This window comes from Amblyomma maculatum, chromosome 5 (assembly GCF_055883805.1).
Source record: "Amblyomma maculatum isolate TAMU_Amacu chromosome 5, ASM5588380v1, whole genome shotgun sequence".
Classification (NCBI taxonomy): domain Eukaryota; kingdom Metazoa; phylum Arthropoda; class Arachnida; order Ixodida; family Ixodidae; genus Amblyomma; species Amblyomma maculatum.
The window spans coordinates 19,814,118-19,826,483 of record NC_139348.1 but is presented as its reverse complement, the minus strand read 5'-3'; the positions used below and the strand labels follow the sequence as shown (position 1 = coordinate 19,826,483).

Here is a 12,366-nt window from a genome sequence, read left to right as displayed (position 1 = left end):
GAGGACATGAGTCGGTTATACATGCTTGGTTAATTGCCTTTTTTTTCAGAACCCTGAAATGACAAATTTCGTCGCCAAGTTGTAGTAGCGTTGTAGCAGTGGTGGTACATAATATTACAGATATAAGAAAAATACATATTTCTCCCGGCCTGCTTGATTTATTTGCCGCCATTGCAGAAAGGACGACTAGAGGCCTGGAATAAATGTTCAAAATGACATCTTGAAACACGAGTTTTCGGCACACTCCTTGCAAATCAATTCGAAATAAACGTACTTGGTTCTTTCAAGGGTCAACACAAAAACGAAGACAATGTTGTTGATGCTAAGTCATAAATATTAGACAATCAAAAAATATACATTGATAAAAAATGGAGATCAGATGGCGACATTACTGCGTAGGGTACCTTTCTGTCGTAAAACGGCAAACGCAAGTGATTTGTAATTATTATTTATCAGATATCCAATAAGGCCGAAGTTTGTCTTTGTAATGATCGCTATATAACAAAACCATGTCCATAAGCCCAATTTTAGAAACGTAAGCGGAGCCTGAAATATATTCAATCGTTTTCAACAACCAAAGAAAAACAACCACAGCAACAACCAGGTCATACTGTGCATCCGTGGTCAGGGTTTGTTTGTTATCAAGAAGCGTTTTTACTTAAGAGGTACGCATTATGAGATTCTGTGACGAACGCATCTCTCGCAGAACCCTTACAAAAATGTCTATGATCACTTTATGCGATGTCTTTAGACAATATGATCATAGAAGCTATTGACCATCAAAAGAAAGTCTTTAGAACACGTATGATCTATGTATGATCTCCCTTCCGACATTTGGCCACCTGATTGAATAGAATGTATTTACATAGAACGTATTTATACCTCCTATGATTAGCCTATTGATAGCGTATATGGACACTGTAACGACTGTGTTCCGATAATTGGCCACCGTTATTTTAAAGAATCGTGTTCATACAAAGTATTAATACCTTGTGTTATGCTAACTATATTTCAAGTGTCCAATGATAACGTGTATTTTACTCACTATTCACATGCATGTAATATTTCGTGAAAAGTGAGAGTGGCGAAAGAAACAGATGCAAATTCATACCTTCTTTTATTGCACAAACCCTTGACACAGAAACACTTGGTTTCCGACGGCAACGACATTGTGTGTTTGATGTACCAGCCATATCAAAATTTATCATGGTGTCACCTAGAAAAGAAATATACATGCTCAAAATTTTTCTGCCAATTTCGCACGCTTTGTGCCAGCATCACACACATCTCTCTTCACTCAGATGCCTGTTTTTCCTCAAAATATGCTAACTGGTTTCCAACCACTTTCTGTACAAAACAGTACCTGCAAAACACCCTCAGGAAATAAAGACTATTGCTGTATTTAGTTGTATTCCTTTTGATCCTCTATATCATTCGACATTAGTTTATCACAATAGGGGCCCAGGAAACAAAGGAGTGAAATTTACACGCCAGTATGCTTGGTCATCAGATACTCTCTCCTCTGCCATTTGCTACATCAAGCAAATACACATGTTGAGCGGCAACGTATCAGCATGTATCCATACATTTTGGTGCATGTTACCAGCAAGTGATGCCACTATGCCTGTTTGCTCCCATTTTTCCTGAGTGATGGCTATGTTTGCCATAGCAGATGACACACACGCATAATTACTGAAGGAGACCAGCTACACCAAGCACCTAGGGGAATACAAGAGCGATAATAGGGAATGATGAAGTATATTATAGTTAGCCTACAATATGCAGTCACACATACTTTTTGCTACATATGCAGGTAACAAGTCTCAATAGTGTATTCCCAGAAAGTAAGAAAATAATAAAGTGCCACTCATGCCCATCTTTTCCTTTCAAGAGCTTGTCACCAAGGTAAAATATTTATCACATATGAAAGCAAAATTTAGAATACCTTTCTTTTATAAGAAGTCCACATGGATGCTGCTACGTCCCACTGCTACTTGTCCAGGAAGTCAGGTTGCCTTGTTACTTGTCGGCCCAGACCACGGCAACAGGGTGTCTCCAGATGTGGTCGAATGAAGCAACAAGAGGACTGCATGTACATATGAGAACACTAGTCAGAACAGCAGGAAGAAAGATTTTTTGAATAATAAAGGAAAAGTCAAATGCACAAGTAAAAGAAACATAGGAGGAGTATTTCATATGGTTGCTGAGTGACAGCATGAAAAGCCCAGAATTGAAAACGCAATGCTCCACTGAGGAAAATTACATAATCATAAAATACATAAATACATAATAATCTAGGTAATCTCAGGAATAGTGGCAAGTCTTATGTAGGCACTATCTTTTGGAGATACGTGGAAAGACAAGTCATATGGAGTGGTAAAAAATGACTGGTTCGGTTTATGTGGTTTAACATCCCAAAGCAACCCAGGCTATGAGAGATGCTGTAGGGGAGGACTTCAGAGCGTTTGACGAGCTGGGGCTCTTCAACGTGCACTGACATCGCACAGAACATGAATGCCTTTTTGCTTCAATTTTGAGCTTACTGCTGAACTGGTCGTACTCAAAATAGGTTGGCGCTACTTTTATTTAAATTTAGCCAAGGTCCTTTCGAGGATACAAGATTTGCATGTGTCCCAGACACATTCAGGGAGACACGTTGGCCCTGTACAAAGGCTTAAAACGTGGAGAGCTTGTCTCATTAAAACCCACCCGGCCCCGCATAATAACTTTTTGGTACCTAATATTGCCTGCTTTGGCTCGTCAATAGTAGGCTACCGACAATAGGAGCAAAATTATTTCATCCTTAAAAAATCATGCAGCTTACTGCTGGAATATGCAGTCACACATAATTTTTGCTACATATGCAGTTAACAAGTCGTAATAGTGTATTCCTGAGAGTAAGAAATTAAGAAAGTGCCATAAATGTCCATTCTTTCCTTCAAGAGCTTGTCACCAAGGTAAAATCTTGATCACATATGAAAGTCAAATAAAGGAGAAATACCTGTCTTTTATAAGAAATCCACATGGATGCAGAAGAAACCATGCAGCTACGTCCCACTGCTACTTGTCCCGGAAGTCAGGTTGCCTAGTTTTTACTTGTCGGCACAGACTATGGCAACAGGGAGTCTCCAGATATGGCTCAATGAAGCATCACGAGGACTGCATATGCATACGAAAACACTAGTCAGAACAGCAGGAAGAAAGTTATTTCGAATAATAAAAAAAGGAAAAGTCAAATGCACAAGTAACAGAAACAAACAAGGAATACTTCATATGTTGCTGAGTAACAACATAAAAAGAGAAGCACAGAATTAGAAATACAGTGCTCCACAGAGGCAAACTACAGTAAAATGCTTGTGCACAAAATTCTCTTCTAGAGTGGAAGATTCAGTGATATATGCAAGGGGTTACGTTTATCTATTGTGCATGCATACGGTACTATAGGAATACAACAAGGTTGACGACTGGGCACGTTGGTATGGGTTCATACTGCTCCAGCCAAAAGACGAGACACAGCAAAGAGGAGGACAGGACAAGGCTGGACTATCAACTGAATGTTATTGATAAGAAGAAAACAACGAAGACTCCTTCCGAAAAGCTCGTGCACAACCCAACCGGTGAAATGGCAGGAAATTGGGAAGAAGATGAAGAAAATTCAAAGCCAATTCCAAGTCAAGGCCTAACTAACGACTTTTCTAATAGATGAAGTTCCTTACAATGAAGGCTAACAGACGCCTTAGCCACACACTTGTCCTCGGCATTAGCAATGTAAAATGCTTCAACGAATTCTCTGCAGAGTTGATTACCATTGCTGTAAACTACACCCGTATTATTGAAGTCAGGCACACAAAGGGACGGGTCATGCTCCAACTTATACTCTCGGGATTGCACATCTAGCGCAAGATTAGAACTCGCCTTCCCTCCCAGAGAATTGGAGTGCTCCGTCAGGTGCACATTTAGACATCTGCCTGCCTGTCCGTAGTAGCACCGGCCACAATTCAGCGGAACATGGTAGACCACATTCTTTCTGCAGGTGGTGAACTTTTTCTTATGTGACACTGCACAACGAAAACTATCACGAGGTACACTGTCGAGCCCCTTTCTAACTCTAGCGCACAAGGCTCCTATCTTGTTTCTCGCTGTAAATACAACGGGCAGACAGGCAGATGTCTAAATGTGCACCTGACGGAGCACTCCAATGCTCTGGGAGGGAAGGCGAGTTCTAATCTTGCGCTACATGTGCAATCCCGAGAGTGTAAGTCGGAGCATGACCCGTCCCTTTGTGCACCTGACTTCAATAATATGGGTGTAGTTTACAGCAATGGTAATCAACTCTGCAGAGTTGGTTGAAGCATTTTACATTGCTAAAGCCGAGGACAAGTGTGTGGCTAAGGCGTCGGTTAGCCTTCATTGTAAGGAATTTCATCTAGTAGAAAAGTCGTTAGTTAGGCCTTGACTTGGAACTGGCTTTGAATTTTCTTCTTCATCATCTTCTTCCCAATTTCCTGCCATTCCACCGGTTGGGTTGTGCGCGAGATTTTCGGAAGGAGTCTTCGTTGTTTTCTTCTTATCAATAACATTCAGTTGATAGTCCAGCCTTGTCCTGTCCTCCTCTTTGCTGTGTCTCATCTTTTGGCTGGTGCAGTATGAACTATAGGAATACATTACTGTCTGGGAAGTCAACCTCCACATCACCAGGTATCAAACTATTTCAGAAGTTTCTGAAAGATTTCTATGCAATGACAGGAAGATCTTTCACTATCAAACACAGTTGCAAATAACACTAAAATCTAATGAGCCCATGTACGTTTCTCTTAAAAGTGTGCGGACGAAGGAAATGTAGTTGCTGCTCCTTTTATTTATTTACTTGTAACTAATACTGCATCATTTCCAGCTATAGCATGCGTGAACACAATGCAAACAAACAATAGAGGTGAGCAAGCTTATCTAAAGATTTAGAATGACTTTTTGTAATAAAATGAACAAAAATCATTTAACTAGCCATGTACAGGAGACATTGCATGTACTAAAGCAGAGCTGCACAGATTTAAGAGCCTTAAATCTCTAGCAAAACACCCTTCTTATCACTGTTGCCTTTTCACAAACACTACAGGCTGGCCGAGAGCTAGTTTAGGTACAATACGTCTAATTATCGCATTCAAACTGATCACTTTTTCAAATACATTGATAAACACAGGTACACATGGCTGAGCTTTCAAAACATCATCTGTTGGACAAAACCCTCATTATACTCTTGGATAGGTCTGATAATAAAGATCAGCATGGCGGACAGCCATTCGGCGCTTCCATGCGCTATGCAAGCTTAATAGCCTTATCATATCTTACAGAACACTGTTGTAATTTTCAACACCTGAGAACCAAATTCCATGGGGGTTTAAAGGGACATCTTTGAGCAAAGTTCACTGTAGGATATTGCCCCCCAAAAACTCAATCACAACAATAACACATGTTCGACAGCCTCTGGCTTTCTGCACAAAATACAGTTCACACCCCATGGCAGAAAGATCTCTCTCTGCCATCTATGTTTATCCAGGCAGAACCCAAACATGCAATTTAAAAAGATTTTTAGCAGGTTGTAAAGGCATTCGTTTTACATGTTAGAATGCATTATTATTTGATAAACACAAAAGGGCCGCCACACTGATACTTCCCTTCGTCTTGCAGCCCACCCCTTCTGTAACAAGCCCCCTCATGTTTGCAGAACTCAAAAACACACAAAACAATTAAACAGAAAATATTCTCCAACAGATAAATATCAACATATTACTTTTGTTATTGCTAGCAACTATTTGGCTCTAGGGTTAACGATGCATTTATTTAGGTTGTGAATAAAATGAGTTCGGAAGTTAATTGCAAATCTTGGTGACTAGCAAGAAAGTAAATATTTGTGTATATGTTGCTTTGAGCAAAGTAAACGTTCTCATTTAGTCATAGAAAAACAGAATACCACTTGAACGAACGTCACTTCGACGATGTATTCAGTTGTACGAACTTTATTAAATCCCCCCACTGAAGCTCTATTGAACACTATGCAAACGCACTTCATTTTAACAAACTTCAGTTATTGCTCATTTCAGTTCAACGAACATTTTCCGCGGTGCTATCCTGTCTTCAAAGTCATACTGAGCGCTTAAAAAAGCACAGTCTGCACTCTTTGTAGCATATTTTTATGTTAAGAACCACTCTTCATTATCGCGTGAAGAAACGTGGCCGTTATTTAGCTTTAAAGTGAATTGGCTGCCTAAACTAGCTTGTAACCAGATGAATCCATAGCTGTCTGCACGCTTAATTAGCTGTACAGTCATAGCCAGTCAAATCCAGATCTTCAGCCCTACCAGGCCCTTTAGCTACAAGAATTGCAAATGTGTGCATTTTGGTTAACCATGATCTGCCTGGAGAAAATGAAAGCCTTGTCTCCTCAGCAGGCCGTTGTGATAGGCAAGATTCTCAGGAGCTTGCACAGTAATCGAGTTCAAAACCACTGTAGTCCTTTCAAAAGTGCTGCAAAAGGTTATGCATTCTTCACTTGCAAATCAGTGCAGTGACAAATAAATGGGCTCAGATAAGATTTGAACAACCTAAAAATCTGTGACAGATTTTCTCTTCTTGGGCTCCAAGATTACCTCGGAAGGAAACTGTAGCCATGAAATTAGGAGACGCCTGCTTCTGGGAAAGAGAGCAATGGTTAGCCTTGACCGCCTAGTAAAGAGCAGAGACATTAGTCTTCCAACCGAGATCCGTATAACTCTTGCTATGGTCTTTCCAGTTGTGATGTATGGATGCGAAAGTTGGACTGTGAAAAAGGCTGACCGCCGAAGAATTGACGCGTTTGCATTGTGGTGCTGGCAAAGGCTCTTGAGAGTTCCTTGGACTGCCAGAAGATCAAGTCAGTCGATATTGTCGACCATAAACCCTGACTGCTCATTGGAGGGTCAAATTCTAAAGTTAAAGCTCAGCTACTTTGGTCATCTGATGAGAAGAGAGGAGTTGCTGGAGAAAGATTTGATGTTGGAAAAGGTTGAGGGTCACTGGAGAAGGGGTAGGCAGCGAACGCGATGGTTAGATGGTATCCTCGAGGCACTGCAGATGAAGTTATGTGATGTTAGGAAGATAGTGAGAGACCAGAAAGCGTGGCGTGACATGGTCCATAGGGTCACGAAGAGTCGGACACGACTGAACTGAATATTTCTTGAAGCTAATGGAAACAATCTTCCACGCATTTATTTCAGTCCAATGAACTTTCATTTCAACAAACTTTTTCCTAAGGTCCCTTGAACTTTGTTCAAGTGAAACATCACTGTATGTGTACATATGCTGAGGCAGTCTAAATAAACAGTAACTGAATGTCAGCATGAACATGCACACATATGCACAGTGCAGTCAGCTATATTATGAAACCATGTTTGTCACTGAGCTATTAAAACACAGGTTTACTCAATTTTGCCTCAACTAGAAACAGTAGGTACTACTGCAATAAAACAGCTAAGTATATCTCCTGTTTTAAAGCTCTGAAGAGGCCATGAAAAATTTCCTTTAGTGCAGACTATGAGCAAGATTCACCAACATGTCAGTCTTGCGCTAAAAACACAGCAAGAATCATATAACAACACCGAGCTGGTTTCAAGCTTTGCTTTAATGAAGCCTGTTACACATCCGCCCTTTATACTCTCAAAAGAAAACAATAAATGCAAAGCATGAACCAGTAAAAATTATACAGTTATAAAGCAAACACATGAATGCAAAAAACATGAGCATGTGATACCTACCAATTCAATGTCTCCTTTACAGGAAGGATGCTTTAGGGCAGGGTACCCATGGCTGATAGAATAAACTGCCTCAACAGATTCATGACGCTGTCTGCTTCATATTCAGGCAGCACTCCCTCGATGGCAGATGAAATCTGCTGCAAAAGCAGTGTGACAATACAATTGCATCAGCTGGACTGCAAGCATTATTGCCAAACAAGCCGTAAACGCAGTAAAAGAAAGACTTCATTAAATCCATGCTTCTCAAAACCCATATCATACCATTACTTTCCCTACACTCCTAAAGAAAAGCTGTCTCAGAAAATGAATTCCTAGCAGCTCTAGGTCACATGCCATAAGTTACCAAAAAACTCGATCCTATCATTTGTTTCAAATCTGACCCTTGTCAGTAATGTCAAACATTAATAAACGAAGAACTTCCATAGTTGAAATTGACTTTTCAAATATGCTGTTTCTCTGTGAAGCTGAAAGGTTCTTAGAAATTAAACAAAACAGAAGACTAAGTTTGAAAGCTCTAATCGCTTAATTCACAGCCAATTGTTAGCTTGACCCACATAACTTGCCACGCCTCCGTTAAAAAAAGAAAGAAAAACAACACTGGGCCTGTACTAAAATAATACGTACTGACCTACTAAGGATATAAATATAACTATTACTGCGTTGAAGTCTGCGAATTGTTATAATTAAAATTATATATCACCCCCCCCCCCCCCCCCCCAATCTGTGCTTACTCTAAAGGAAAGCTTAAAAACCTAATTTTACGCGGAAAGTCGTTGCTTATGGACTGTTCCAATAAAGCGGTAACCGCATGAGGCGACAACCTCTAGCGATCCGTCGCGCGACGCCGCCGCCAACGCCTGTCGTTGTCGCTGGTGCATACCGCACGGAGCGACGGCGCTCAGCGACAGAGGCGCGTTTTCAGCGTTGCTCTGTTACCGCCGCCTCGTCATTCGGTCAAGGGGAATGCAATCACGCTATATCCCATTTTCAACACTAAACAGCATGAAGTACGATAAAACACTGATGAAATTTCTTGTAACGCATCGTATTTTAAAGGGTCACAGGGCAGCGGTGCGTTACTATACACTGCGATGCCGACTTGCATTGCAAGCAGCGACTTTCTCCTGCTCCTTTCGGAAATTAACAATATCAAGCCACGCTAACCTTTTTCTTTCTTTTATTACCCTTCCAAGCTTTTACTGAATTATCTTGATGCACTCGTATATATATATACACGGATCAGACGAAGTGAGCGCGTGAAGGCACCAGGTTCTTCGCCCAAACCGGACTAGGAAAACTAACTTCACACGCAATAAAAAGAAAGCCAGAACGGAAGTTGAGCACCCTAAAGCCCTCTGCGATTGACTGCCTCGCGAGCTGCTTCCGGGCGACACGCGAAATTTTCTAAAAACCCAGAAACCGAGCGACGGCGACGAGCGGCAATGCTTTGGCGGCCCTCAGCCCGTCGCGCGGCATGTCGCCGCGAATTGTCGCCTCATGCGGTTAGCGCTAATTACCGGCTCCATGTGCAAATAGCTCAACGAAGAAACGCTATAAATAAAACAGATAGGTAGCGAGCGATTGCACACATCTGATGGAATTTAAAAATGACAGGTTTTATACGTCTACATAGCTTTTACGCAGTACAAGGCCTCTCTCAATATTTGAAATTTGACGGTTATGGCTGCGAGGCCAAGCGGTTGTTTACCTTTGAAGAATTAGTAATAACTCCGCAAAAAAACGCCTTAAAGATCTGAACTATGTTGCAAAATGATCGGAAAGAGGCCGCGGACAATTGAGGATCACTTTTTAAAACTTAACTAGGTGATAAAAACGCTAAACAATGAAAAATATTCCTAGAGCATTGGTCGTGAGGTATGCAGCAAAGTAAAAAATAAGTAAACGCTTGTAATGTAAAAACTGCTCACCTCTGAAACACAAAATTTTCCGCGAGTATGCGCAAAGCGTTTATAAGAAAGGAATGAAAAAGTTAGTCAACTTACATTGAAGATTTCTGGCAGAAAGAATTTTCTGCCAGAATTTTCCACGCTCGACGTCGCCAAACAGCCAAACGCCGCCTCTCAGTCACGGGCGTTTTTGCAGATCTTCGGTACGCTATCACGTGACACATGAAGCTGCATCACGTGTTTTGTTGAGTTCGCTTTCTTTCTTTCTTTCTTTCTTTCTTTCTTTCTTTCTTTCTTTCTTTCTTTCTTTCTTTCTTTCTTTCTTTCTTTTTCCACTCGCGCTGCCACGCCGCGCTGCTCCATCACGTGTCTTGTGGAGTTCGCTTTCTTTTTTTTTTTTTCCAGTCGCGCTGTCGCGCCGCGCTGCTCAGACTAAAGGCGGGATTAGTGGAACGCCGAGCGAGCGTCAGTTCTGTGCGTTCGCTATCTTTTGCTTTCGTTCTTTTTCTTCCGGTTGTTTTGTGGGGTGGCTGGTATTCGAGGCGACGCAGAGACTCGGAGTGGCGAGCCCACTTCAGCGATCGTGTGTTTGCTTCCTTCATTGTAATGAAAACTTGAGTTCTTACCGTATGCGGAGCCGCACATATTGAGTGCCTGCGCATGAGTTGTTTGCACGCACGCGCGCTCACACACATGCAGCTTTGCAGAGGCGAAAAAGAAATAGCTCTCAAGACTGAGAGCATCATACATTTGTGCTAAATAAACACGAAAAACTGATTGCTGATTTCGTTACTGTTACTCGGAGACAACTTTGCTCTGTGAATATTTTGTGAAACTTTAAACCCATCCTTTTTGCTGTATTGATGACATCACTGCGGTAATACCGTGAAATTGCGCTGTTATTCGGTGAACACATATCTGTTTTCCTTTTCTTTCCTTTTTTTGCTTTTGCTGCTGTTCATCTCTGTAATGTCTGCAATGTTTATGCCTGTGTTTATGCCTGTAATGTGTTCCATGTAAACTAGCTTCCTGTTGAGCTGTCACCTGCTGATATTTGCGAGGGTCCTCGGCACTCTTAAGCAGTGTGCAACTGCTTTCTCGCTGAGGTGCCCCCCCCCCCCCCCCGTCCTCTGGATTTGAAAACAAAAAATTGATTGATTGATTGATTGATTGATTGATTGATTGAAGGGCGCGTAAATGAAGGCGTCACAGGTTTGATACCGCGCGCTGTCTACGTTGGCTAGCCTGCCCGCTTCTCCTTTCATACCTCCCGCACTTCTAGGAAAAAAAAAATGCGTGCGTGCGTGCGCACTGCTGTGTGCTTTGCTCGCAGGGCGGCTAGACGCCCCCCCTCCTCCAGCCCGAAGCCGCGCTCTGATGGCCAAGCTATAGTGCTCTAGAATATTCTTCTAGAGCACTATAGCCAAGCGCCTCCTTGCATCCTTCCCGCGCATTGGATTTGAAGGACAGCTTCCAGCCAACCTCTCGAGAGGGTGGTTGCGACTAGAACTAGCATAACGTTTCCAATGGATCACAGTGGAAGGATGAATATGTTCAGCTACAGCTGGTCGATATTCCGTGGTTCGGGTCAAGTGCGTGTTAATTGTGCCGTAAGGGCGCTTAATTGATTTACAGAGGTCGGTGCCGCGTACCGCAGGTTGCGCGCTGATATAGTTCATGAGGCTGCATGAACGCTATGCGAAGGCTGCGAGCGAATATGCGTGTTTCTGCTGGCGCATTCTGTGCCGTCATGTGTGTTAGTTCGCCGCCCCCCCCCTCCCCAGCCGCCGCGCCTTCTCTTCCCCCCCCCCTCTTCCCTTACATTAGCGCGCTTCCTTACCCTACCCTTGCCCTAAGCTCGCACCTCACCCAGACACCACCTCCAGCAAAAATATAACAAACAAAAGCAGAACCTGTAGAGCGCTCGCTCGATTGACGCACATGTCCAAAGGCTGCTAGGTGGTGTCGGATAACCTCCGCGAGCGAAACATACGATGCGCGCAGTCAGGAACAGATGGGCTGAGATATGGCCGCTGCCTTGACGGGAGCGGCGGCGCAGAAGTGAATAAGAGAATAAGACAATCGCTAACATACTGAGCGCGGCGAGAGAAAATGTCGGCGGCGGGCGCCGATTTGTTTTCATAAGTGGTGGACAGGAGCGTATGCACAGCGGGGTGGCTCGGATGCGTCTGGGAGCACACTTCTAAACACGATCGGGTCGATGAAGAAAAAAAATACAAATTCATTTTTTTTTCGGATGAAAATTTGGTCCTTGCCAGGGAAATGCACCCTCCATTTTCCAGTAATTTCGGCGCGTGAGAAGGAAAGCGGAGAAGGGGGGGGGGGGGGGCTTGTTCGGTAGCTTACTGTACATGTGCATATACCCAATCATTGTGTGTATGCCAATATATAATTCTAAAGTTTCGCCCATATAGCTTCTGAGGGATGAGCTACGTGGATCCGAGAGTCCAGGGCGTGCGTCTCAGCATCGCGTGATGTAACCCGACAACACCCACAGCGCGCATTCTCCACTGTAAAGTCGGCGGCGCGGTGCGTTTACCTTCCATTTGTGATGTTTTTGTATTTAATTGTGCGAGCGAGCTTGATAAAAGGACTCAGTGCGTCCTCAACAAGAGCGGACGCTTGACTAAGAAATGCGCGATGAAGAAAGA

At 42.8% G+C, this 12,366-nt stretch overlaps 1 long non-coding RNA gene across 2 annotated transcripts; it reads right to left on the bottom strand.

Moving 5' to 3' along the window:
* Positions 1-1,104: 1,104 nt before the first annotated feature.
* Positions 1,105-9,812, bottom strand: LOC146187841 (uncharacterized). Of its 2 annotated transcripts, XR_014707157.1 has the most exons (5): positions 9,791-9,812; positions 7,788-7,921; positions 3,002-3,159; positions 1,946-2,086; positions 1,105-1,216 (listed from the first exon to the last, which is right to left on the bottom strand). It is a non-coding gene; the product is annotated as an uncharacterized LOC146187841 (long non-coding RNA). The 2 variants fall into 2 exon arrangements; XR_014707156.1 differs by lacking the exon at positions 9,791-9,812 and having other exon boundaries at positions 7,788-8,022.
* Between the last annotated feature and the right edge of the window lie 2,554 nt (positions 9,813-12,366).